Source organism: Ambystoma mexicanum, chromosome 11, assembly GCF_040938575.1.
Source record: "Ambystoma mexicanum isolate Mex_15411 chromosome 11, UKY_AmexF1_1, whole genome shotgun sequence".
NCBI lineage: Eukaryota > Metazoa > Chordata > Amphibia > Caudata > Ambystomatidae > Ambystoma > Ambystoma mexicanum.
This window is the reverse complement of record NC_090934.1, coordinates 836,720,327-836,746,807: the sequence shown is the minus strand read 5'-3', so window position 1 is coordinate 836,746,807 and position 26,481 is coordinate 836,720,327. Positions and strand designations below refer to the sequence as shown.

The window sequence follows — 26,481 nt, the reverse complement described above, 5'->3', positions numbered from 1 at the left end:
TAAGGTGACGGCAAAGGATTTCAAGTCGTAAAGATTCTGTTTTAGACTGGTTGCCTGCAACAAAGTTCCCTCCTACAAAATGGCTGGCTTGAAGTAAAGGACCTTCCAAAAGGAAAAAAAAATACACTTATAAGCTCTGTTCCCCTGATTATATTTGTCCTTAACCGAAGGTAGTTTGTACATTTCATTTTTTCCTTTACAGTCTGTTGCATGCCTTGGAATTCACAGATGCATTTAATTTTTTTTAACAATCATTTTCTTATAGGTGAAGTCTATTGCTCTTGCTATGCCCCATCTTGCCATTTGCGTTGTAGCTCCGCCCTCCTAAACAGGGGAATAGCTTACTTAGTCATATTAGCAGGTGAGAGGGCATGTGATTGTGAGATTTCGCAACAATCAATGGGCCATACACAACTCAAAAGTATAATGGCACAAGTCAGGAACTGGCACATTTGTATATACTTGTAAATTGATTAATAACTATATCCTACTGAAATTGACTATTCTACTATGATTTCTATATCACCATATCTGCCATTATACTGCTCTCCATTTGCCTAATGTATCTCTGTCATAATTATTCATGCTTGAAACGGTTTGAGTGACGGACTATATCGAGAGCAGACCATCTTGCACTGGAACAATTATAAAACGTGTATCTATTACCAGCACACAAGAATTATCTTGTGTGACAATTTGTAGCACGGGGGTTGCGCGCATTAGAAATACATTTATTTTCCTATTTGTAGAGCTCACCCTGCTAGAAATAGAATGTGTATTATTTCAATTTCTAGCGCTGCCTTTTTGTTATTAGTGCAATGGTGCCCACTGGCACTAGAAGTAGCATTTTTCTATTTCTAATGGCAATCAGCACTGGCACCACCCTGCAGCGCAAAAACATTGAGGGCAGAGAAGATAAGGTAGTTAGAAGTGGATTTTGGGATGTTTCACTCTGAGTGACTTACACATATTCGCTATTGCATTTGTAAAGGGATGAACTGTGAATATTATTTGCCCATTTAAGGGGTGGTTCTAACACCCAAAGCCAAATTCACGTCTTTTCATGCTTCTACACCAAAATCGGAATGGGGCTCTTCAAGCCCCTACAACCTAGCAATTATTTTAGTATCATTTAATTCCCTTCTATATGTGGAGAGGGATCCATGGCAAGTGACATTCCATGAGTGAGCTAAGAGACTGTTCAGGCTGTTGTATACAACGTGCAAACAGTCAATAATATTATATATGGAGCAACACTGTAGTCTATTAAGGTATGCATGAGTGTATTTTTCTTTAATGCACTTTTAAGAAAATCACTTCTAGGTGATGCCAATGTTGGCAGCTAAAAGACATAAGCCAGAGCAATGTAAAGTAATTTGCCCAGGATCACACATTTTGGGTAAGCCAGAATTTCCTGGTTTCAGATTTTGCAATTTAAGCAGAAACCTAAATCTCATCTCACCGCATCCCATCTTTAGATGCACACCAGCATGCAATACTATATTTGTGGCTTTAAAATGTTATCCTGTGTTCAGTGAAGCTACATTAAAAGCACAAATCAACCTAACAATATAAAAGAATTCCTATTAGAAATGCGTTGGGCGAAGCAAGTATAATTCACTCTGAAAGGGCAAAAGAACGCAACGGAGTGTGTTTGAAAAATACGTATAAATCAATCCGGTTATGTATGGAGTTTAAAAATAAACGTTTGACATTCTTCACAATAACATTTTAAACACAAATAAGGGGAACAAATGGGTGCACTGAAATCAGTGAACTCGCACATTTTTCTTTTTTTTTAAATTGTGTTATAGTCAAAAATATTTTGACTTTTTACAATACACGAAACAGTCTATAAAACAAACTTTGATCCAAAAATATACATAAAAATCATCATTGATAAACGAGGAAAGAAGGACAGGATAAAATCTAAACCGCAGAAAATAACAGTAAACCAAAGAACAATGAAATAAAGAAACTTTCCGATCTTAAACTAAGTTCATATCTCCCTCTTATTACCATATTACCTCCCTTTAATTAACATAGACCAACGAACTTCCGTTCTTTCAACAGTTTAACAACTTGAATCGTTAGGAGTACTTTATTGCCTGAGGCTAGCCTTTTCCAAAAGCAATCTGTATCCAGCCACCAGTCATGACAGACGAATCTAGACAACCTTTGTACCCTCAACTCTGAGGTCCCCGGACAGATGACAAACAAGTGCCTAAGAGATTGTGATTCCACTTCCTCACATCTCGGACAAATATCATTCTCAATTTCTTCTTTACATCTGATATGTTGGATTTTACGGGTAGGGAGAAGATTCAAGCGAAATCTCAAAAACTCCTATCTAATGTTCGAATCAGGAAATGTCTTCAAATATGTGGGTTGGGAGGATCTAGGCTTATCTGTTGGAGTTAGAGAGTTCAAGACCTGGTCAGATTTCATTGCCGCAATAGTTCAAATCCAATCCACCCTTTTCATGCACTCCTTTACTTTTAAAGGGTTTTGAACTAGTATCTCTTCCAAATAATCAGACACCAATGAACTGTTGCTACATACCATTTTTAAGTTGTTAAAATATTGATAAGATGAACCCTGGAGGGACAAAGAGGCATCTTAATTTAAGGACAACATGGGTGGAACCAGAATTAACCTATACAATGAGATCCACTTCCATTCCAACCAGGCTTTCAGCGATTGTAGGCCAAGCTCATACCTTAGGCTGGCTGTAGGGACACGATTCGGAAGACCCAAAACTCGCCTGCATAATTTACCTTCCAGTCTATTAAATGTGACCGAGGATTGGTATCCAGACCAAAAACTAATGTTGGTATTACTTTAACTATAAAATACCTAATGATTGGAAGAAGGGACAATTTGCAGAACGTATCTAGAATCTTTTTCATATGTGAACCCGATTGCAGTATTTTTGCCTCAAGACTAGCCATCACATGGGCTTTTGTTGGAAAGGATCTGACAACCAAGCCTAGATAAGTAACCTCTTTGGCAGTTGCTATGATTTGATTGTCCAATGCCAAGAGAAGTGTTTGGTAGCCCTTAATGGGTGTTTAAAGACCATGATTTTTGATTTCTGCGAATTGAACTTCAGCTCTGCATATTTCCGCTGAGCCGAAAGCAATTGCTGAAGAACAATCGGAGTATGATCTAATCGAACAATATCATCGGCGTAGGCCATCCATTTGATTTTAGATCTGCCAATTTTAGGACTGGCCAAAGCTGATTCTTCTACCCATTTAGCCAGATCAGATAAATAAAGATTGAAAAAGAAATGTGCTACCAAACATCCCTGACACACCCCCCTCTCTATTCTGATGGACCTAGCCAAAATCCCTGACCTATTCAATCCAACCTGGAGTTCCAAATTCTTAAGCATCTCAATTAGTATAACAAGCAGATTTTCCGGTAAACCCCAGTCTCTCAACTTACCCCAAAGGTGATCCCTATTGATTGTATCGAATGCTTGGGACAGATCTATCCATGCCCCATAAAGCGAGGGAACACCTTTGGAGAAGGACCCGCAACTGACACTGCCCAAGGCGAGACCATTTAAAGAGGTCGAGGGGCCTCTGCAGAACCCTATTTGATGTTTAGAGATAATGCCCTCTGCTTTTGGCAATTTTTCAAAGCTCCTCAAAACGAAGCCGGCAAATATATTTTCCCGTCAGCGTCTAAGAGAGTGATCGGGTGATAGTTGGATGGTGCCAAACGATCTTCTCTCTTATATAGGGGTAATAATGGCCCTTTTCCATGACTCAGGTATTTGTTTTGAATTTATTATTCGAGGGGATTGGGTCCTCTGACGTATTCCATATCTATGACAGGTAATGTCCACAGCTGTGCTGCTTTGGAAAATCTTTGGCGTCTGCGTCCTGCGTCGATGATGTCGACGCGCCGTCCCCGAGGACCTCCTCCGATGGCCGACGTCACCTGATGTGATAAGTATGACGCACGACGCCCATAGCCTCAGTTCCGTTTTTTCCGCGAACGTGTTTGCTTCGTGAATCTCGGTACGCCTCGACTCGTTGGAGTTTGCTGTTTTCTCAGTTCATTGAACCTGTTTGGTTTGTTGTGAAGACCTGTTTGTGGCAATGTCTTTCATCTTCAACCCCACGTCCGGGCTTCAAGAACTGCGGGGACTGTGGGTCCAAGATGTCGGTCACGGACTTGCACGACGCCTGCCTCTGGTGCCTCGGGGAGGCCCACGATACGGACGACTGTGTCGACTGCCAGTCGCTCACGGCAAAGGCCTTGCGGGAACGCAAGAAGAAGCTGTCGGTAGGCCGGGTGTCTAAGCCCTGGAAGTCGAGGTCTGCGGGGCTTTTGACGGATGACTCGAGGGGCGACTCTCCACGTCATCGTCGGAAGTCCGGTGGGTCTCCTTCCAGGAGTCGATCTCGCCACTCCTCCGCCTCTTCGAGTTATTCCAGGAAGTGCCGGCATAGGTCGCCTTCCCCGTCCTCTTCCGAGGACTCCGCACGTCGGCGGGTCGCTTATCCCTCCATGCAAGCGACACCGGAGGAATGGGCTTCCTTCGGGAAGCAGATGCAAGCGATTCTGGAATCGCAGGGCACAGGTCCGTCCGCGCCCCCGAGTGGGGTCGGTCGGCACCGGTCGAGAGACACCGGCCGTACACCTTTGGGCTCGGGTGGTCGGCACGGCTCGCGGGAGAGGTCCCGTTCGGACAAGGGTAGCCGTTCTCGCCATGCCCGTTCCAGGTCCCAGTCCTCGACGCGCTTGAGACCGCGTGATCCTGTGCCGTCTTCAAAGAAGACGTTGACGCCTGTGGTGCCGAGGTCGTCGATGATTTTTCTCGAGGCTCCGCCTCCGAGGGGGTCGTCGGCGGCCAGGTTGTCGAGAGACACGCTCGGAGCTCCGACTTCAAGGTCTGTGTCGACGCCGCGGATGCTGGCGGGGCTGCAGCTGACGTCGACGCCGATTCGCTCGACGTCTACGCCTTTTCTGTCGACGCCGGCTCCGACTCGTGCGGCGCCCTCGACGCCTTTTATGTCGACGCCGGCGCCGAATCGTTCGGCGCCCTCGACGCCTTTCGAGGCGGTGGTGTCGGAGGGGCCCTGGGGCACGGGGTTTGCCCCTAGAAAGGCTATGGCTAAGGTCCGGCACTGCTTTGGTCCACAGAGGTCTTCCTCTCCCCGCCTGGAATACATTTCAGAGGGTGATGAAGGCTCTGATGGCGGCCTTGTTCCGGTTACGGTTCAAGATGACGTTATCTCGGGCCATAGCCAGTTTGATGACCTGCGGCAGTCGCTGCATGATGCCAGTGGACTGGACACATCTCCGGAGGTGGAATTTTGTAGGCCGGAGCCTGGCTCTCATGCCGATTCTTCATATCGGCGCCTTATGTCTCGGGTTACTGAGTACTTGGGTTGGTCAGCTCCCCCAGGGGAGTTCGTTCAGGATAATCTCACGGACATCCTTGATCTCGGTCCACCCACTGACCGGGTTTTGCCTTTTCTGGGTGCAAACTTTTTCCTGCGATCTTGTGCAGGCTGTTGCCTTGCGTCATTTCTGTTCGGTGGGTTCAGACATACTGCTGCATAGTGGTTGAGGCGATTGCATTTCCTGCACGTGGATCCCCATGCCGGGCACGATTCACTCTTGTGCCATGGGCCTCCGCACCATTTGCAGTTCTTGTTCCGTCCCTGCGCTGTGTTGGACCTTTGGCCTTGTTTCATGCGATTGCTCTGATGTTTAGAGATGGCAGCGATGTCCTCGATGGGTCTAGGGCTGTCTAGCGGCAATCTTTGGATCACGGCCTCTATGATCGCCACTAGATCTTCTGTTTGTTCACAGAGGCGCGCCATTTCTAGGATGCGAGAGAGTCTTATGTTTCTCTCGGACAGGATGGCTCTTCTCAGTTTTTCTGAGGATATCCCATTAATGATCTGGAGGCGGATGGTGAATTCTTCGTCTGGGAACTCGCAAACTACCGCCATTTCTCGGAGGCGAGCATGGAATTTGTCTACTGTCTCTTTCTCGCGTTGTCTTGCCATGCAGAAGTGGAACCGTTCGTAATCTGGGTTAAGATCAGGCTTGAACATATTAGTAAGCGTAGCTTTGGCCGCGTCGTAGTTGTCGTCGTTGCCACGATTTGGGTTTGCGTTAAATAGGCGCAATGTTGAGTAGGAGGAACGTGCGCTTCTTCTTCGCTATGGTAATGTCTCTTGCATCTAGATGCATTTCAAATTGCTGTAGCCAGATTTCCCACCTAATAGCCGCTCTGGTGGTAAAAGGATCAAACGGCGGCATGAAGGTTGTCTGCGCTGGGTCTGGAGGGTCTAGGGTGAGGCTCCTTCTGGACGATAGACCTGTGCTGGCCCTCGTGGGGCTAGTATTCGGGCTGGACATGTTCTAGAAGGTTCACGGTGTGGACCTTCCTGGTTAGGTTGTTGTTTGAATGAGCTTTCGAAGTGCAGGGTACCTGCGCTGTCGCTACTCTCTCCTTTTCTTGTTTCTGGGTGATGTGAGAGGGGTGTTGCGTAAGGAAGAGCTTGCTGCTTGTCAGTCTTGTACAAGAAGAAAAATCCACCTTTTAACTCCTGTGGTGCCCCACGTGTTGCGGCGTGTGGGGGAAGTTGTCCGTGTGGTGCGCGGCTGGTCTGACCGTGTGGGAGAAGCCCCAGCGTGTTTCAGGGCTGCTGCGTGGTCTCACCGGGTAGATGTGGCGGCAGTTGGTCATCCGTGTTAGCAGGCGGAGGGATGATACGCGGCTCCGCGTCACATCGGCACGCGGAGGGAAGATGATCGGCTGTGTGTTGCAGAGGCGCGGGTTCTTTCCGCTTCGTCGCCAGTGTGATGATCCTCCCTCGGGGTCCCAGGCTCAGCGTCAGACCGCGGGAGGGTAGGCCTCTGGTACGCAGCGCGGGGAGGCTGGGCGCAGCAAAAGAGCACACGGACCACTTCGATTAATGCATAAACCCGGACTGGCGTCATGACGCCAGTTCCGGTGATTCCTTTATTTCCTGTGTGTCACGTGACCCTCGATTGGCGGGGCACGTGACACCACAGTATGCTATCTCTAAAGTTGAACAGCTAATGTACCGTTGCCGAGCTCATTCCCGTACTGTTTGTTATGCATGCATTCTGTCATGTCATTTTTTGATAATAGAAAGGGGCTTATCTTCTGCCGTATCTGTGTTCACTTTCGATGCAGCGAGGGTCCGTTTGGAATCTCGCGCGCAAAAGGCTTGTTAGAGGGTTCCCATGGTGATCATCTCTCCTTTCATGTGCGTGTGTTGTTTTGGAGAGTGAGGAAGTACTTCTCAATAGATGATGAGAGGCAGTGTCTCCCTCCTTATGGGGCTCTATGGTCACCATCTTTGAGTGGACAAGATGTTTGTATGTGTGAACGGACTGTATTGGTCTTTATATTAATACAGCATAAGTCAACTTGTTTGGAGTTGTAGTTATAAATATTTGTCTAAGGTGGGAATGTCCCTCTCACCTGTCTTGCAGCATGGCAAATTGCCAAGATCTCATAGGGAGGCATAGACTCAAAAGGCCCCGGTTGTTTATGGGGGTGTTGGTTTTTGTATGGTTCACATGCTTTCGCCCGTGTGCGCAATATCACGTGTGGTTCCTTTTGCAAGGGACTTCTGCATCTTTAGTATGATTACGCATACGTTTTTATGAAGCCGCATTTGTTTGGCTTCATAGTGTGTGCAGCTTGTTGGTATGGCTGATCATCCATCCATCCATATATTTTGCGATGTCGTAATTTTTTGTAAGCGATTCTTGTAAAGCCATAGGTCCAATTGGCACCTGATTACATATAGAGATGTTGATTTTAATCTGAAACTCGCATACTTTCTTTCGTGTGCGCGATTTTGCATGTTTTGTTCATTTAACATCTAGGCATTATTGCGCAGTCGTTTTCATGCGGCGTGCAAATATTTTTTCATTTCACAGGGGTTACAGCTTGTTGTTACTGCTGATCATCCATGCACCATCATCACATATTTATTCAGTCAATATCTGTGACTGTAGGTATGTGTAGTGGAGTAGTCCATGTGAGACATGATGGATGTCTCTTGCAAGGGGGTGGATGCTGATTTTGACGGTGGGAAGGGTTTCATTTCATGAGGGCCAGATCATTCCACTGGATTTCTTCCTTCAGTCCGTTCTTCACGGTATCGAGATGAAAAATCCAGGTTTGCTTTCTTTTAAGTAAAAGGTTCTGATAATTGCCGCCCCTGCGAGGAGGAGCAATTTTCTCAAGAATTGTCCAATGAAATTGTTCAGCAGTATGTTTCAATAGGTTGAAACGTGCTACCATTGGTGCAGTGATTTTATTTTTGTTCTAATACAAGATTTGTGTTCAATGACCCTCTTTTTCAAGGTTCTGCAAGTCATGCCCACATATTTTAGGTCACATGGACATGTGATTAGGTAGATGACGCCCTTGATATTGCAGTTGCTGAATTTTCTTTGCTGCCAAGGGGTCTTCCATCCTATCTCCACACCCTTACTTCGGGTTGTCTGTGCGCACATCATACAGCTCCCGCATGGAGCATGACCGCTTGGTGCATTTGCCTCCCAAATGGTGTTGGAATTGGGTTTGTCTCTTCATTCTTTTAGGGTGTGAACCTATCGGTCACGGAAATGTTGTCTCCGCTTTATGGCAAAAAGTGGCTGGGGTAGTACATGTTTTCCTGTGTTGAGAATGGGCCATCATTTCTTCATTTCTTTAAGCTGTTAAATACTCCATCCATTAGGACACCAGGGGACTCGCATACAGGTTTTTCCGGACTCAAAGTGCACCTTGTATGGTGTAGATAATGACCTCCCATAATTTCATCAGTCCGATTTTGTATTCAGTATTATTCGTTCCTCCTTCACCCCTTCCCATTGCTTCTGCAGGGAGTCAAGTTTTTCTAATTACTTTTGAGAATCCATTTGAATCTCTGTTAGGGCATCGCCCATAGAGCCATTCATAGCATATTTCAAAGCTACCAATGTGGATTCACGAACATCCATATCTTTAGTTATTTCCAAAAGTGTTCCGGAATGTTGTTGTATTTCCATCTTTAGAGCTTCGAATACTTTAACTAAAGAAGATGGAACAAAGTTTAAGGCGGAAAGCATTGGGGCTGAATCATTATGGGCATGCCTCATCTGTGATTCCTTATGTTGAAGCAAGTGCTCAGATTCCCTCAATTTAGTTGCCTCGTGATTTTCTGCAGCCACTTTCAAAACCTCTATCAAGGCAGAAATCGCATTTCGTTCAAAAGAGGAATCTAGTAAGATATGGGGAACCGGGGAACCCTCTCCCAACCCACCGGTCCCCTGTAGATCAATGCCATAAGTATTGTTTTGGCTTGCGCACTGCTTTAGCTGGGGTAGGGATCTCTCAATGCCAGTCTTTGAGTCATCATTCGAGACGTATTTGCTTCTTGATGGAAAGAACTCGGAAATAGTATTTTTTAACGGTGTGCAGTCATAATGTCGACATCAATAATGTCGACAGTCAAAATGTCGACAAATTAATGTCGAAAATCAATAATGTCGACATACAAAAATGTCGACATTTTACATTAATGTCGACATTTTTTCGAAATGTTGTATAAATAAATAAATATATATTTATTGTTGTGTTGTATGTGTTGAGTATGAGGGGTGGGGGGTGGCAGGGGGTATTGGGTGAGAGGGGTTGGGGGGGACATCCCCATAGTAAATGATATTCTTTTTATTTATTTGTTTATTTATTTATTGAATAATAAATAAATAAATAAATATATAATTACTATGTGTTGGGAATGAGGGTGAGAGGGTGGTTGGGGGGGGTGTGGGGGGGTGTCAGGGGGGTGTTGGGTGAGGGGGGGTTGGGGGGGACCCCCCCCATAGTAAATTAGACTCTTTTTGGTTATTTATTTATTGAAAAATAAATAAATAAATAAATAAATAATTAGATTGTGTTGAGTATGAGGGGTGAGAGGGTGGTTAGGGGGTGTGGTGGGGTGGCAGGGGGGTGTTGGGTGAGGGGGGGTTGGGGGGGGACCCCCCCATAGTAAATTAGACTCTTTTTGGTTATTTATTTATTGAAAAAATAAATAAATAAATAAATAAATAATTAGATTGTGTTGAGTATGAGGGGTGAGAGGGTGGTTAGGGGGTGTGGTGGGGTGGCAGGGGGGTTTTGGGTGAGGGGGGGTTGGGGGGGGGACCCCCCCATAGTAAATGATACTTTTTGTTGGTTATTTATTTATTGAAAAAATAAATAAATAAATATATAAATAATTAGAATGTGTTGCATATGAGGGGTGGGAGGGTGGTGGTGTGGGGTGTGGGGGGGTTGCAGGAGGGTGTTGGGTGAGGTGTTGATAGTGTTAAGGGTTTATAGTCATATTGTCGAAAAAAAAATGTCGACATTTTTTTTTCGACATTATGACTTTTTACATTAAAAGTATAGAATGTCGACATTATTATTTTCGACATTATTTTTTCGACATTTTTGTCTGTCGACATTTTTTTGTCGACATTATGACTATAAACCTTTTTTAACATAGTGCATTGAGCGTATACTGCAAATTTGATGAAAGAACACCCATCAAAGAGTGGTTGAATGTGGAAACGGAGGAAACTCTCACTCCAGTGATTACCCAATCATTTGTTCCTGATCCAGTGGGTACTTGATTGTCCTTAAGAAATAAACTCTCTGGGTGAAGAAAACTGCTGCCACCCGCCGGATAGGGTTTAAACAATGATTTGTCCATGCTAACAGGATTTTTTTCTCCACCCAACCGGATCATCCCATTCGAGTGGATTGTGTCCTCCAACGTATTCCTCATCTTAGATGTATTCCATCCAGCTTTGCTGCTCTTTGGAAATTTTTTCGGCAGAGGTCTCTTTGTGTCGATGTCGTCGAGTCGATAGTCCCTTGAGAGCCTCCGTCGAGGGCGACGTCATTGGGTGTATGAGTAGCACGCACGGCACCCGTTGGCCTCAGTTCCGTTATTCCGCAGTACGTTGCTTCGGAAATTCGCGCGCCTCGAGTTCTGTCAGGAAATATAATATTACGAGAAGTAATTATGTCCTTGTCATCGACGCCGACCCCGAGATCGGGTTTTAAGAAATGCAAGTCGTGCGGCTCAAAAATGTCAATCACGGACCCGCACCGCGAGTGTTTGTGGTGTCTCGGGGAAGACCACGACATGGAGGCCTGTTCGAAGTGTCAGGCGATGACGGGAAAGGCCTTGAGAGAAAGGAGAGGAAAGCTACAGGTAGGTTGGAAAGATAGAAAAGCCTCCAGCGTCGAGTCGAGACCCCATGGGGAAAAATCTCCTTGACGCAAAAGGCATAGATCCAGATCTCGAAGCGAGTCTCATCGCTCGTCGTCTTCGTTGAAAAATTCAAAGAAACAACGCCATAGATCTCCCTCCACCTCGTCGTCAGACGAGTCTCCGAAAATGAAATGCCCCACAAAACATTCGTCTTCCAACGAGTGGGAAGCATTTAGGGTCAAAATGATGGAGGTGTTTGAGAAAGCAAAGCCTCGGTCCGTGCCTTCTTCGGAAACCGGCCGGGAGCGTCATCGCTCCGACACTCGCGTGCCCTCGAGCCTGGGTGATCGTAAAAGGAAGGATAGGGACCCTTCCAGAACGCCGAGCGAAAAACGCTCGAGTCGAGTCGACCGCTCGAGGTCACCGATGCCGTCTGAGACCTTTCACACCTCGAAGGAGAAACTGTCAAAGGCCGCCTCAACGCCCTCGAAGCAGACCCTGTCGATGACCGCGATGTCATCGACGCCTTTATCGACGTCGACGCCGAAACCCTCGGCGCCAAAGGATCCAACCAAGCCAGGGCAGCCAGAAAAAGAGAAGGAAAGAGTTAATTCACATGTAATTCCTTCAGAGCCTGGTACTACACCTCTTCCTTCTCCTCTCCCAGAGAAGGTTTTCAAGCCTCTCCCTAGTTTTTCAAATCCTTGACCTCAATTTTTGAGGAACAGGAGAGATCCGAGGAGGAAAATGTACCTTTTGGATTGGAGTATGGCACCCCAAATGTCCCAGAATGCTTGATCTCAGAGGAAAGCAGAATGAGGGATTTGGTGGAGTCTTTGCACAATGCAAGTGGCATTGACACCTCTCCTGAGAATGACTTCGGTAGACCAGATCCAGGAGAGCATGTCAGTCCATTTTACCGTCAGTTAATGACCAAGGTGGTAGATTACTTGGGATGGGCTAGACCACCGGCCCAATTCGTCCAGGACGATTTAACAGACATATTGGACCATGGTCCCACTGAAGACCCCGTTCTACCTTTTCATGTAGCCTTACAAAACAGGGTTGCCAAGAATTGGGAAACTCCGGATTCTATTCCTCCGGTAAATAAATCCCTCGCATCAAAATACCGCTCAGCCAGTAGCGACCCCGGCTATCTGTCAAAACATCCAACTCCCGAGAGTTTGGTCATACAGGCAGCCACAGCTTCCAACAAACTTGCGTACCAGTCTATCCCTCCAGACAGGGACGATAAGCTTGTGGATGGTTGGGCACGGAAGGTATTTTCAGCCGGGAGCATGGCATTAAAATCTGCCAACTCCACATGTGCCTTGGCAAAATATTCGTACACTCTATGGGAGTACATTGCAATGGCGGTAGAGCACATACCAGAAGGGGAAGAAAGGGAAGGTTTCCTAGCCATCGTTAGAGATGGAAAGGAGGCCATGCAGGAATCCCTTCAATCTGGATTGGACACTGCGGATAGTGTAAGCAGGTCCATGGGCACTAGCACGGTAATGCGCAGGTTTGTGTGGTTACGGAAGTCGGGTTTTGCACCGGACGTACAGAACCGCCTCCTGAACATGCCTTTTGACGGGTCTCACCTTTTTGGCAACAAGGCTGACGAGAGCCTTGAGAGGTTGCAGACCTCAAAAGCAGCTGCAAAATCCTTAGGAGCTGCTATTAGGCAACCTCAGCCTTTTCGTGCGCAAGGGCAATCATGGAGGGGACAATCCTATCGTTATTACATCTCATACGGGAAGACGAGAGGAATGGCCAGTCAAAGGGGCTAAAGAAAGGCCACTTGTGGTGGACGAGGAAATCGTGCTAAGACAGCTCCAGCTGCAGCCTCTTTGCCATCAGCAGCTGCAACATCCGCCACAAAACCACTTTGAGGCCTTGCACCACAAAACACCTGTAGGAGGCAGGATGTCGCAGCATCTGCAAGAATGGCGAGCCATTACTTCAGATGTTTGGGCTCTAGAAATAATAGCCCAAGGCTATTGCCTTCCTTTTCTAAAGCAACCTCAAAGCAATCCACCAGGGAGACACCCGTTGAAACTTTCAAACCCGCTCCTACAGCAGGAAGTTCTAATCCTGCTGGAGAAAGGTGCTATAGAACCAGTACCTGCAGCGGAGAGGAACAAGGGTTGGTACTCCCCATATTTATTTATCCCCAAGAAGGACGGAGGACTGAGACCCATCTTGGACTTAAGAAACTTGAACAAGTTCCTCAGGAAGGACAAGTTCAAGATGCTTACCCTTTCTCAGATCCTTCAGGCCCTTCAACTCCAGGACAGGTTGGTGTCATTGGACCTCCAGGATGCTTATTTTCATGTACCGATTCATCTCAAACACAGAAAATACCTGAGGTTCGTAGTTGGTGACTCACACTATCAGTTTTGAGTCCTGCCATTCGGGTTGACCTCCGCCCCAAGGATCTTCACCAAGTTAATGGTAGTGGTGGCAGCGCACCTCAGGAGAGGGGGGGATTCATGTCTACCCCTACCTGGACGATTGGTTTATCCGAGCGCGCTCTGCCGAGCAAGCACTGGATCATCTGAAAGTCACCTGCCACTTCCTCCACAAACTGGGATTCTTCCTCAATTTCAAGAAGTCACAGACGACACCTTCCCAACAGATTCAGTTCATAGGAGCTGTATTAGACACGTCCTTGGGAAAGAGCTCACCTACCAAGTCGAGGGCTCAAGACATTCTTCAAATGGTTTCCTAATTCCAAAATGCCCAAAATCTCCAGGCTTACGACTTTTTAAGATTGCTCGGCCTCATGGCATCCTGCATTTTTCTGGTGCCAGAGGCACGCTTGAGGATGAGATCCCTTCAATGGGCCCTAAAGACTCAGTGGTCCCAGTTCTCGGGTCAAATGACAGATCTTCTTCAGATTCCGAACAAGATCAGACAAGACCTTTTATGGTGGACCTGTACAGAGAACATTCTAAAAGGAGAACCCTTTTGGCAACCATGGCCGGAGATCACAGTAGTGGCGGACGCCTCACTCCTGGGGTGGGGAGCTCATGCCAACAATTTGACAATCAGCAGTCGTTGGTCTCCATTGGAGTCCAAACTACATATCAACCTTTTAGAGCTGAGGGCAATCAGACTAGCGTTGAAGGCCTTCCTTCCATCTGTCAGGGGAAAGAATGTCCTTATAATGACGGACAACACAGTGGCCATGCACTACCTAAACAAAAGAGGAGGCGTGGGGTCACTACCCCTGTGCAGAGAGGCAATGCAGCTCTGGTATTGGGTGATTCAGGTGGGAATCTCTTTAACAGCAATTCATCTAGCTGGGGAAGAGAATATGACAGCAGATGCTCTGAGCAGGCACAACACGGGATCCCACGAATGGGAACTGGCTCAGGAAGTCATTCAAGAGATCTTCGCCCTTTGGTGAACCCCTCAAGTAGACCTGTTTGCAACCGGAATCAACCGAAAATGCAAAAGGTATTGCTCAAGGGAATTTCTCCCGAGAGGAGCCCTGGGGGACTCGTTAGTGATGGAGTGGAATTTCCCACTATTGTACGCGTTCCCTCCGATTCCCGTCATTCCTCAGGTCATCATGAGGCTGAGAAGGTTTCGGAGCTGCATGATCCTAATTGCCCCGGATTGGGCCAGGAGAACGTGGTACCCGGACCTTCTAGACATGTCCATCTGTCCTCCAGTACGTCTTCCTCAGAGAGAGAACCTTCTCTCTCAAATGGAAGGTGAGGTTCTCCATCCAGAGGTCAAAACGCTCAACCTTCATGCTTGGTATCTGAAAGGCTGAGATACAGGGATTGGAACCTTCCAGATGACGTTATGGAGGTGTAGCTTTCGGCAAGAAGGCCAGCAACAAAGTCTCTATACCGTTGCCGTTGGAAAAAGTTTTGCAACTGGTGCAGAGAAAAGAATGGCGATCCTTTTCTATGTTCTATTCCGGAAGTATTACCTTTCCTTCTGACCCTAGCACATAGAGGTCTGAATATCGGAACAATAAAAGGTTACCTTGCGGCGCTTTACATCTTCAAGCGCTCATCGGAAGAATGACCCTACTTGAAAATTCCTTTGATAACAAAATTCATAAAAGGTCTCACTAATGTGTTTCCTCTTCACCCTTTTCAAGTACCGATTTGGGATCTAAATTTGGTATTCAAATTCTTAATGTGTGCCCCTTTTGAGCCTATGCACACGTGTCCATTAAGATTATTAACATGGAAAACAGCCTTTTTAGTTGCTCTAACATCAGCAAGAAGAGTGATTGAATTGCAGGCACTATCTTCTGGGCCACCCTATACTGTGTTCCATAAGGACAGAGTTGTGTTGAGGGTTAAACCATCATTTTTACCGAAGGTAATATCTGATTTTCATTTAAATCAGAAAATTGTTTTACCCTCATTCTATCCTCCACCTCATCCTTCTAAGGAGGAAGAAAGACTACACAGACTGGACCCTAAAAGAGCTTTAAGCTTATACATCTCTAGGCTTTCTAGACTTAGAGTGGACAACCTGTTGTTTATAGGCTACACTGGAAGAAAACTGGGTCAATCAGTAACAAAACAAACAATGGGTGATACCTGTCTGCCGGCACAATCTGCAAAAACAGTACAAGATCACAGATACAAAAGAGGGGAAAAACAGAACTGGGGCCAACGGGCGCCGCGCGTGCTACTTATACACCCGATGACGTCGCCCTCGACGGAGGCCCTGAAGGGACTATCGACCCGACGACATCGACGCACGGCGCCCTCTGCCGAAAAAATTTCCGAAGAGCAGCAAAGCTGGATGGAATACATCTAAGATGAGGAATACGTTGGAGGAACATCCAATCGAAAGAACGATACCAGGTAAGAAGTAACTTGTTCTTCTTGAGCCTCTAAGTCATCACCCAATGCTCCACTGCGTAGGTTGTATGACTGCAACATATCCTTTCTTTTTTCTTTGGAGTTGAGGAGTGTTTCACAAGACAAGCAACCGAGAGGCTCGTCCAAAAAATATAGATTGCAGCAGCAATACGCAGCTCAAAGGCTTTCGTAAGCCAGCAGTTGCTGCTCCGCCCGCTGCAAACAAAGATTAATATTTGTATGTCGCAAGGGACTTATCCTGCAACTCAAAGGCCGCTTTGGCCCACAGTCGTTGACGGGGCCTCCCCCGCTATATCAGAGAAAACTTATGACAACACTCATAAAGAAAGAAATCTCCCGTACACCAGAGGTGCTGGAAATGAAAAATGGGAAGGGGTATATTAAACAATAGTACAGGTAAATAGTCAGTACCTGCAAGTCTTTAGGTTCACTCCAGCCATTCTAGAATCAGGCACGATCCCCTGGCGAACATCCGGTGAACCACAGCAACCACACTCGTCTGCCACACTCTGCGCCGTGCTAATGCGCCCGGAGAGAATTGTGTATGTATTGCAGGTAAAGTCACCCTCCAAGGAGAGAAGCCAGCAAGAAAAGACTGTAAACTGGATGGCTTGAGGAAACACCACGGCAAACCATACTCGCCTGCCACACTCCTCACCGCGCTATCGCCCCCGGAGAGGATTTTGTATGCATTGCAGGTAAGGTCCGTCTCTAAGGAGCGGAGCCAGCAAGAAAAGATTGTAAACTGGATAGCTTGAAGAAACATCACGGCAAACCACACTCATCCGCCACACTCACTAATTTACAATGAACAAATTTGAATAACTTCGTGAAACAATATGCTTCTAAATATGAAATAGTGATAGATTATTATTGTGTTCAGATGTATGCAAATACAAGGATAAGCCCCAATTTGCAGGACAATGGGCCTCATTACAAGTTTGCCGGTCCGGTAACCACGGTACCGGTAAGCTTGCCGGTACCCTAGTTACTGAACCGGCAAACTACGAGTACTGCTCGTGGGTGCCTTTTCGTCCGCCAGGTCGGGCCAGGCAGGCGGACCGGAACCGGCGAGCAGAGTATGTCGGATGCACCGGCACCATTCACGAATGGTGCCGGTGCATCCGGCTTCCCCATTCCCATTGAGCCCTATTGGGCAATTACCGGGTCAGCCGGGGTTGTAATCCCCCGGTAATTGCCCATTCCTGGGCGCCAGAAACATTTTCAAGTTCGGCAGCAACCTGCCGGTTTTATCGGCAAGGCTACCGCCAAACTTGTAATGAGGCCCAATGATGGTTATGTAGCTCAGTGGGTTGAACACTCACTGGACAGATTTGTTTGACCTCTGTGTCACAAGTTTTCATTTTAAAATGGCCAACATGGTGTTTTATCATCCAACGTCAATAAAATAATTACCATTAATGACATGCAGAGAGAAAGACTTTGGGCATGTTTAGAATGGTGAAAACGTTGTGCGCTGTTTTGCAAAGGCTTACTTTCCATAAACCGTCATCTACTAAATCCAGTAATTCGTGCTCAAGGGGGGAAATGAAAAGTCAGCGTCTGCTCTACTGGGCCATGAATGACTCTGCCAGGGCCAAGCATTAGCCAAGGGTGTAAATATTATATTTCCCAACTAGCGATGTGGGGGCAGTGGTGCACCTTGAAATGCTTATTCACAGAATGTCCATCTGCATTTTAAGTATCTGCACATTAAGACATGTGTTGTCATTCAGTGAAGCTAATGATGGTAACAAACAACTACTGGCTTTTGCTATTTAATAAAACTCTTGCATTATACCAATAACTCAAAAATATGCAGAAACAGAGCTGCTGTGTTGTCCCATGTAGGATATGTGATGTTCTGCTGATTTTGACGTTTTGGCTCGTGCCATTTTGCTTTCTTATACAATAGTGACATGTAATTTCCCCGTAAAAATGCAGCACTACAAGGAGCTGATTTTCAGAGCAATGTGGTTGTGGGTGGCACAAATCTAACCTGAAGATCTACCGAGAGGGGACTAAATGCCAAAAACGCTTTTTAGTATTACTAAGTGGTCCCATGTAAAGGCCATACAGCTATTCAGTTGACATCACTTTGCTTTCCGGGACTTGTAGTTTTGCTTTTCCAAATGCAAAGTGTTAGTATATAAAAAGCAAAGTACAGGGACTTATCAGTCGAGAATGCGTGGAAAGGAGGAAGGGCTGGATGTGCTACCCACACATAGGGCCTCATTACACGGACGGCGGTAAGGGTTAACGGTCACCGTTAATGGCAACGGTGACCGTTAACCCTTACCGCCGTACTACGAGGTCCCTTTGCGGGTTGGAGGATTTAACGCCTGCTTCTTGCAGGCGTTAAAATCCAACCCGCTAAGGGACCTCGGAGCTAATTACGGCACCGCAAAATTGCGGTGCCGTAATTAGCGCCTTCCCCATTTCCATAGAGCCCTATGGGGCAGAAATGGGAATGGGAATGGGGAAGGGCAATGGCGGAAAGGGGATTTACCGCCCCTCCAACCTTGGAATGGGGCGGTAAATCCCCTTTCCGCCAAGGCGGTGCCGGTATTTTACCGGCATGAGCCATGGCGCTAATAGCGCCATGGCTCACCGCCTACCGTGTAATGAGGCCCATAGTATGGGGGCAGCTTGAGTTTTCGGCAAATTGTTCATTATGCACTATTAAAATAAAATCACTTTCTTTTTTTTCCACTTTATTTTTATTAAAAGTTTTCAACAAAAGAAAAACAAGTTCCCCAAAAGACATTAAACAGAGACAAAAACTGGATCTACCCAACAACTAAACTCCCCCCATTATCCCCCACCCTACCCCTCCCGCTACCCCCCAAACTACAGGTTGCCTAGGCCTCTGAAAATCCTTGGTGCTAGAGATTAAGAGCAAGACTGGACACAAAACGCATCTATACATGTAGGCCAAGCTATTGGCAGGGTCTCTGCGCACACCCAAGCACATTTCCATTGGTAAACGCATCTACAATCCCTCCCCGGCGACATAATACATAGAACCACAAAGCAGTTCATAATTTCAAGGCTTCACAGTCCGCACTGAGTATAACCACAGTCCATTCCTGCAAAAAAGATGACATGGTATCATTGACAATAGCAGAGAGTTTCTCGTACTCAAAAATAACAATTAACTTGGTAAACCATTCTGACTTAGAGGGCGCTAGAGGACTCTTCCACTTCTGAGCCAGAGCCAATCTTCCCGCTCTCAAGATGGCCCCCATTACCCTCGAGAAGGAACCCACCTCTCTATCTGGCAAGGGAGTGCCCAGAAGAACCTCGAGTGGGTGCAGGGAGGGACACGTTCCCAAGATATCTTTAATCCAGCTAAGAACCTCTGCCCAATATGAGCGGATAACCGGGCACTCCCACCACATGTGAAACCAGGTACCTTTACTGGCACATAATCTGGGACACTATGGTGACGCTTCCACAAACATCTTGGAAAGGGCCACCGGAGGACGATTCGACGAGTGCAAAATCTTAAAATTATGCTCCATAGCTGCCGTATACAGCTCCCCAGGAAGCACCGCCCTAAACCCCAACTGCCAAGTTCAGTCATCTAAGGACAAGCCCAGCCGCTCCTCCCAGATACGTTTGAAAGACTGCCTTCCCATTAAATTAGAAGAAATAAGCACCTTATAGATCTTAGAAGGGGTTCCCTTCCTAGACTTGGCTTCTGCAAAAACCTTCTCAAACGGGGTTAAGGGGCGCGACAAGTCAGGCACCCACTGCGCCTGGGTGAGGATACCCTTTAGCCTCAAATACTCAAAGACCGTGAGCGGCTTGTCCTCAAACACCTCCGCCACTTGGTCGTATTCCAAGAAGGACCCTTTATTAAATAGCTGAGCAGTCCTCTCCAACCCCTGATCAGACCAGGATTGCGTGTCCTGGAACCCCTTCCTGCTCAGATCAATCTTGGGACCCCACAAGGATGACAGGGGAGAGGGCCAGTAAGAAAGAAGCCTATTGTCTCTAGAGGGCTTCCAAACCGACCACAAGACAGCGAGAACAGGGTGCAACTTAAAAGGCCCAGGAATAGAGTTCGGGGGAGCCCACAAAAGGTCTCTAACTTTTCTTGGATGAACCTGGACATCTTCCACATACGTCCAGTACGTTCGTAGATCGTCCCTCAAGTGCTCCAACATAACTCGCAGTTGAGCTGCTTTAAAATACCCTCTAAAGTCCGGGAAACCAAAACCCCCAAAGGACTTGGGAAGGGTCAATGTAGTCAAGCTTACTCTGGGTCTCTTCCCAGCCCAAATGAAACGAAGGACACAAGATTGCAAAGAAGCAAAAAAGGAATCCGGCACCAGACAGGGAAGGGACATGAAAAGATAGAGGAGCCGCGGGAGAATATTCATCTTAACCACCACCATTCGCCCAAACCATGAAAGGGTCAAGGAGGCCCACCTTAAGAAATCGTCCTGGATTTTAGCCTGAAGGGGCGGAAAGTTTAGCTCAAACACCTTGCCCAAATATCTGGTAGATTCCCGCTCTACTCGCACCCCATATATTTCCTTTCTTCCCTCAATTTCAAGATCCACCCCCCCCATTGGCATAATACATGACTTAGACAAATTAACCTTTAACCCGGAGAAAGACCCGAAGCGACGAATCAGACCCAACAGCCGCAGGAGAGCCACGCAGAGATTCGTCAGATACACTAAAATATCATCCGCAAACAAGGACAATTTAAATTCATGGTCTCCGCAGTGGACCCCCGTAAGTCCCCCATCTGCCCTGATTGCAATGGCAAAAGGCTCCATTGCCAACGCATGTAACAAGGGAGAGAGGGGACACCCCTGCTGAGTGCCCCGAGAGAGCGAGAACCCGCGGACATGCAGCCATTAACCAACACCCTAGCAGAGGGACCGTTGTACAGCGTAGCGATCCACTTACAAAAATTGTCCCCAAAGTCCATTTCCTGCAATACCCTCCCCATGTAAAGCCATTCAACATGGTCGAAGGCCTTCTCGGAGTCCAACGACAAAAGATAGGCTTCCAAGTCTCGCTTCGATGCCTCATACATAAACCCCATAGTCATCCTCACATTATCCGACCCCTGGCGACCAGGGATAAATCCGACCTGGTCACCGTGGACCAGGGAGGGAAGAAATCTAGACGGCCTATTCGCCAAAAGTTTAGCCAAAATCTTAACATCTACGTTAAGAAGAGAAATGGGTCTATAGGACTGACACCGCTCAGGATCTTTCCCATCCTTCGGCAACACTACAATGAGAGCTGACATCATAGAGGGGGGCAGGGTACCAGAGACCAAGGCGGCGTTAAACACCTGAGCCAGAAATGGGGCTACCACAGAGCGAAACGTCTTATAAAACCGGTCCGTGAAGCCATTGTCTCCCGGAGCTGTGCCGCTCTTTAAGGAGGCGATAGCGTCCACCACCTCCTGGGGAGAAATTGGGAGCTCCAACACATCAACACCCTCAGCGGCGAGGCGAGGGATATGAGGTGACTGCAAAAATAGGTCCACATCAGCCCCGTCCCCAGAATATTCTGAGGAGTAAAGACCCTCATAATAGTGCCCAAACTCTGATGCTATCATATCATCCTGCAGAACCCCCTCCCCCGACCGACCCACGATCCGATTCACCCTCCTACTGTTTCAAAGCTCCCTCAAGCGCCACGCCAGGATTTTGTCCGCCTTTTCCCCCCGCTCCATATACCGCTGTTTCAAAAAATGCCAGCTTTCTCTCCGTTTGTCCCACGAGTAAGGCAGACAATTTAGCCTTAAGATTCTGAAGCCCCTCCCATTTTCCCGGAGCCATCTGAGATTTCAGCTTTCCTCCCGGCTGAATGGCAGCAATTTGCTCCCTCAGCTTCAATTCCTCCCTGCCCCGCTCCCTCCTTCTTGTTGTGCCCATCTCTATGAGCACGCCCCTGATTGTGGCCTTAAATGCGTCCCACACTCCCTGGACATTCACCTCCCCAGTGTCATTAAGCCTGAAATATTCATTAATTGAACCCAGTAGAGATTCTTTAAGCACCTTATCTTGCAGCAGCGTATCGTTGCATATCCACCGAGCCCTAGCCGGCATTGTCGGGGGAATCCCCAACGTGGCCCAAACTAGATCATGATCTGCCCACGGGACAACCTCCACACCAAAATTCAAGATAGTCCCCCGAAGCTAAGTCCAAGATCTTGGCTTTTTCAGCATAATAGTGAAATTTCACAAGGACCGTACGGGGCTCACCCGCGCGTCCCCAAGCTCCATGGGCCCTGTCGATAGTGGGCTCACTAGTATTTTCGCCATCAAAAAGGCTACTCACAATCGCCTTGACCCCTCTCACAATGTCCGCCTGGGACTCCTCCTCCAGTTCTGGCATATCAAAAAACCTCAGATTAGAGCGCCGTTCCCGATTTTCTAAGTCGTCCAGCTTGAGGGTGACCTCCTCCTCCCACCTCTCGAGTTCAGCCAACCTCATAACGAATTGCGTATCAAAAAGGTCTGCCGAGGACTGGTTGGCCTCAAGTGTCTGAACACAATCTTCTACTGCGTCAACCTTCTTATCCAAAGAGTCCAGGCGCTTGTTGACATCCGCTCTGAAGCCTCGTATCACCTCCAGCAGGGCTGCCATGTTGCGGCCCACTGACAGGGCCTCTGACACCTCCATCTGGGCCCCAGCCTGCATGGCGGCCTCTTCCCCCTTCTCTGCCACTATCGACAGGGCCCATAGAGCTGGGGGACGCGCGGGTGAGCCCTGTAAGGTCCTTGTGAAATTTCACTATTATGCTGAAAAAGCCAAGATCTTGGACTTAGCACGCAAGAAGGGTCCAATCGACTGGAAAGGTGCTCAAATTAAGATCTATCAGGATCTTTCGGCGCTCACCCTTGCTCGATGCGCCTTTGTGGACCTTTGACGAGGTGGTTGCAGTCTAAGGGGGTCCGTTATAGATGGGGACACCCGTTTTCACTTGCCTTTTGAACTGGATGGCTACAAATATTCCCTTTCCTCAGAAACTGACATTCAGCGAGTCTCGCGTGAGCTGTTGGGAGACCCCCCTCTAAGGACGATGCAGGGAGGGCGAAGACGTCGGATGGAGATCGCCCTGGCCCATCAGAATTTGTCCATCCAGGGGGGAACAAGAGGGCACCCCAGGCAACAAGAAGAAAAAAAAGGGACCTCCTGGGGCAGTTATGCTAGGGTCCCTGGCCTGGCCTGGAAGGCTTCTCCCCTCCACCTACTCAGTCACGCCAGAAACGAGGTACAGGCCCTTGGAACGTAGGCACATGCAGCTCAGCTTGCCCCCACAACGTGTACCCACATCAGCTATTCAGTCCAAAAAAAAAGGAAAAAACTCTCTGGGGGGAGGGGGTGACTACACGCCCCCATCAGCTTCCTCCAAGAGCGGCTATCCGACTCGCCGAGCCGACTCACTGGGCATTCATGACCAGCACACCAAGGCTCCACTCACCGCCACAGCCCGGGTCTAGTCTCCAGGTCACCTCCACCCGTTCCAGCAGGGCACTGCCAAAAGTCACGGGAAGCCTCCCCCGAGCTCTCTAGGGGGCTCGCCACCACCTCCACAGCTCCCGAACCCCAAGGGAGCGGGGAGGGGGTCGCCATTGTGGATTACTCTACTCTGGTCCTGGCCGCGGGCACAGCTCCCACCGCGTACCGAGCGCCAACTGCACTGAAGCTCTCACCTGAGCTCGAGAGGCAGCTCCACCATCTGCCTCACATGCTTCCCAGGGGGCGCGGGGAGGCAGCCGCCGCTCCAACACTCAGGCTCAGGTCCCGCAGTCCGGACCGATAGCACACCTCCAAAGCTGCACCTCCCCCACCGCAGGGCCAACGTCTCCCGCGTGGCGCACCCGCCGGGAAAGACAGCAGGCCTCACGCCTCACGCCTCAAGCACGAATACTGCTCAATTCCAATCTTCTGAGGCCTCGGGACTCCGGAACCGCGCTCCGCCGACTTGCCCGAGGTTCAGCCTGCCTTCATGGGGGTCAGAGTCCAACTACAACGGGGCTGGGGGGCTCAAATCCCAAAGTTTTAGCGCCCCAGGACGGAGACCCGCCGAGAGAAGTCAGCACATCTCAGCGCCCCCTGGCAGCTCCATTTGCTTTTTTTCATTGTTTGAAACAGCCATTCTGCTTGTTGTTAGTACACTTGTTGTGAAGAAAGTGTGCAGTTGCACAATCAAAGTAAAACTAGTTTTTATTTTGAAGTTTTGCAGTTATTTAACTTTTGTTCTGCGACTTAATCAACAGCAGGCTGGTGATGGGAATATTGGATTCAAATGCAGATGGCCCATCCATCACACACTGACAATAAACGCTTTCCAGGAAGATTTGTAATATTACATGTTAGAGTCACTGAAGATGACCTCCACCTCTCCGGCATTTCCCAATAATCACGGTCTCACCATGACACCAAAAGAACACAGCAAGACACTTTGAACCTCATTACGAGTTTTCTGGTGCGATACCGGCAAACTGCCCTTACCGTCTCCGCGCCCAATATCCTGGTATTACTGGGATATTATGGCTGGCAGAGAGCCGGTAAGTTCCCATTCCCATGAATGACCATAGACTGGAGGGTTACATTTGAATGAAAGACTCTGGTAGTGGGTCAGCTATGTGGGGAAATTTTAAGCCACTCATCACTCATTATTCAATATACATTTCTGTACCAGGACATTGCCACCTCATCCCTTTTCCTCGTCACAGTCGTGACTCTGAAGTGAGTCATGTCAGGGAAACTGGCAACCGTGCTAGCTTTTTAGTTACGTTGTTTATTTATTTAAATGTAAGACCTGGCCCTGTCCAGGGTACAAAGCATATGACCAACGATTAAGACGTTACCCTGCAGGTTGGATGCTCCTCTATATCTAGCTAGTTTGTTTGATTGTTTATTCGTTCGTTCTTTCATTCATTCTTCAGTTTGTTTATTCTTTCTATCAAATGGAACCAACCACATATTGGGCTCACAGGGGCTCTAGGACCTAGGGATTCCCACCAATGAGTGAAGAGGTACTGCGCCTTGAGGTGGCTTATGGAAGATTTCCTTGGGGCATTCCATCACTCTCCACTCGCTGTTACAAGAGTATATAATCTAGACTGGGTACATTCTAGTCTCTAACGGACTACTTTTTCCACCAAATTTCTCATTTTAGAAATATCCTTCAGGCTTTATTCAGAAACCCTTTCAGCCACCAGAAGATGCACTACAGCTTTGTTGGCACCCGTGACACCCAGTGTGATGTCATGGATGGTATATATGGAGCCAGCTGTGCCCCATGGCCTCAGTTTCCTTTTTTTCTGTTTGTGCACTCAGAGCGCTTATTAACGTACACCTCTACCCTTGAAGCTATTTTTGACCCCTTCTGTCTTGGGTTTCAAACCCTGCAAACACTGCAAAAGGCACATGTCTGCATTGGAATTGCACATGCCATGTGTCTGGTGCATGGGACTTTTTCATAATAGCGATGATTGGGGCTCATGCCTGTTTATGCCCCCTAAGGCCATTAGGGATCATGTTGCAAAGGTCTTTACCACTCACAACAAAGTGGGAAAACACCAACCAAGGCTCTGGCTTCATCAGCGCTACTGGCCTCTAATGAGAAGTCTCAGCCTGCTGAGAAAGTAAGGAGCTTGTGGAGTCTGTGAGAAACCTGAGGGTATCCTCAAACCTACTCCCCTTGGATCCTCTTCTCAAGTTGCCAGGAAAATGCCATCCCTTTTGGATCCTGTACCTTGGGATGAAGATGCGAGGGAGGATCACCTGGGTGGAGGGTCCTTGGGGATTTGGGAGAGGATATTCCTGAGACATGGTATCCCCCTTTTCCTTGTGAGAACCAACTTCACTCTCCGCCTGCCTTTTATAGGCTGTTGCAAACCATCTCCCCTCATTTCCCCTCATTCAGACAATTATAGTGCCGGGACGAGAGAGAGAGGCGACTAAGAGTAGTGCACACTAACATATCATTTTACCACTCTAGTACTGAGACAAGGAAGAGGCCTGCAGACTGTTGCAAGGGTCATGCATGTCCAGAGTGCTCCACTAATTGTGGTCAGGCAATTGGGACCACGACTCACACCTGCAACCTGTCAAATGGTTGCAGGTGCATAAAGGGTGGAGCTGACAAGTTTGTGGGAGAGACCAGCAGGAGAGAAGCTGGGCCGAGTGTTGTGGGCCTGAGGGGAGAATCCTGTGGAGAAGGCAGCCGAGTTGAGTCCTGCAAGTACCCCCAAAGAGATGTGAAGCCGAGGCCAGGGCGGGCCACGATAGGACCACAGAGGCAGGTACCTCACTGGTCGGGTGTCAGCAGCAGGAGCTGCGGGCACTGAAGAGATCTGCAAGCTGCA

At 47.8% G+C, this 26,481-nt stretch overlaps 1 protein-coding gene across 2 annotated transcripts in view; it reads left to right on the top strand.

Annotated features, from left to right (window-relative positions):
- HPS5 (HPS5 biogenesis of lysosomal organelles complex 2 subunit 2) overlaps positions 1 to 26,481 on the top strand; it is a 1,306,927-nt gene that overhangs the window by 200,696 nt on the left and 1,079,750 nt on the right. The window lies entirely within an intron of this gene.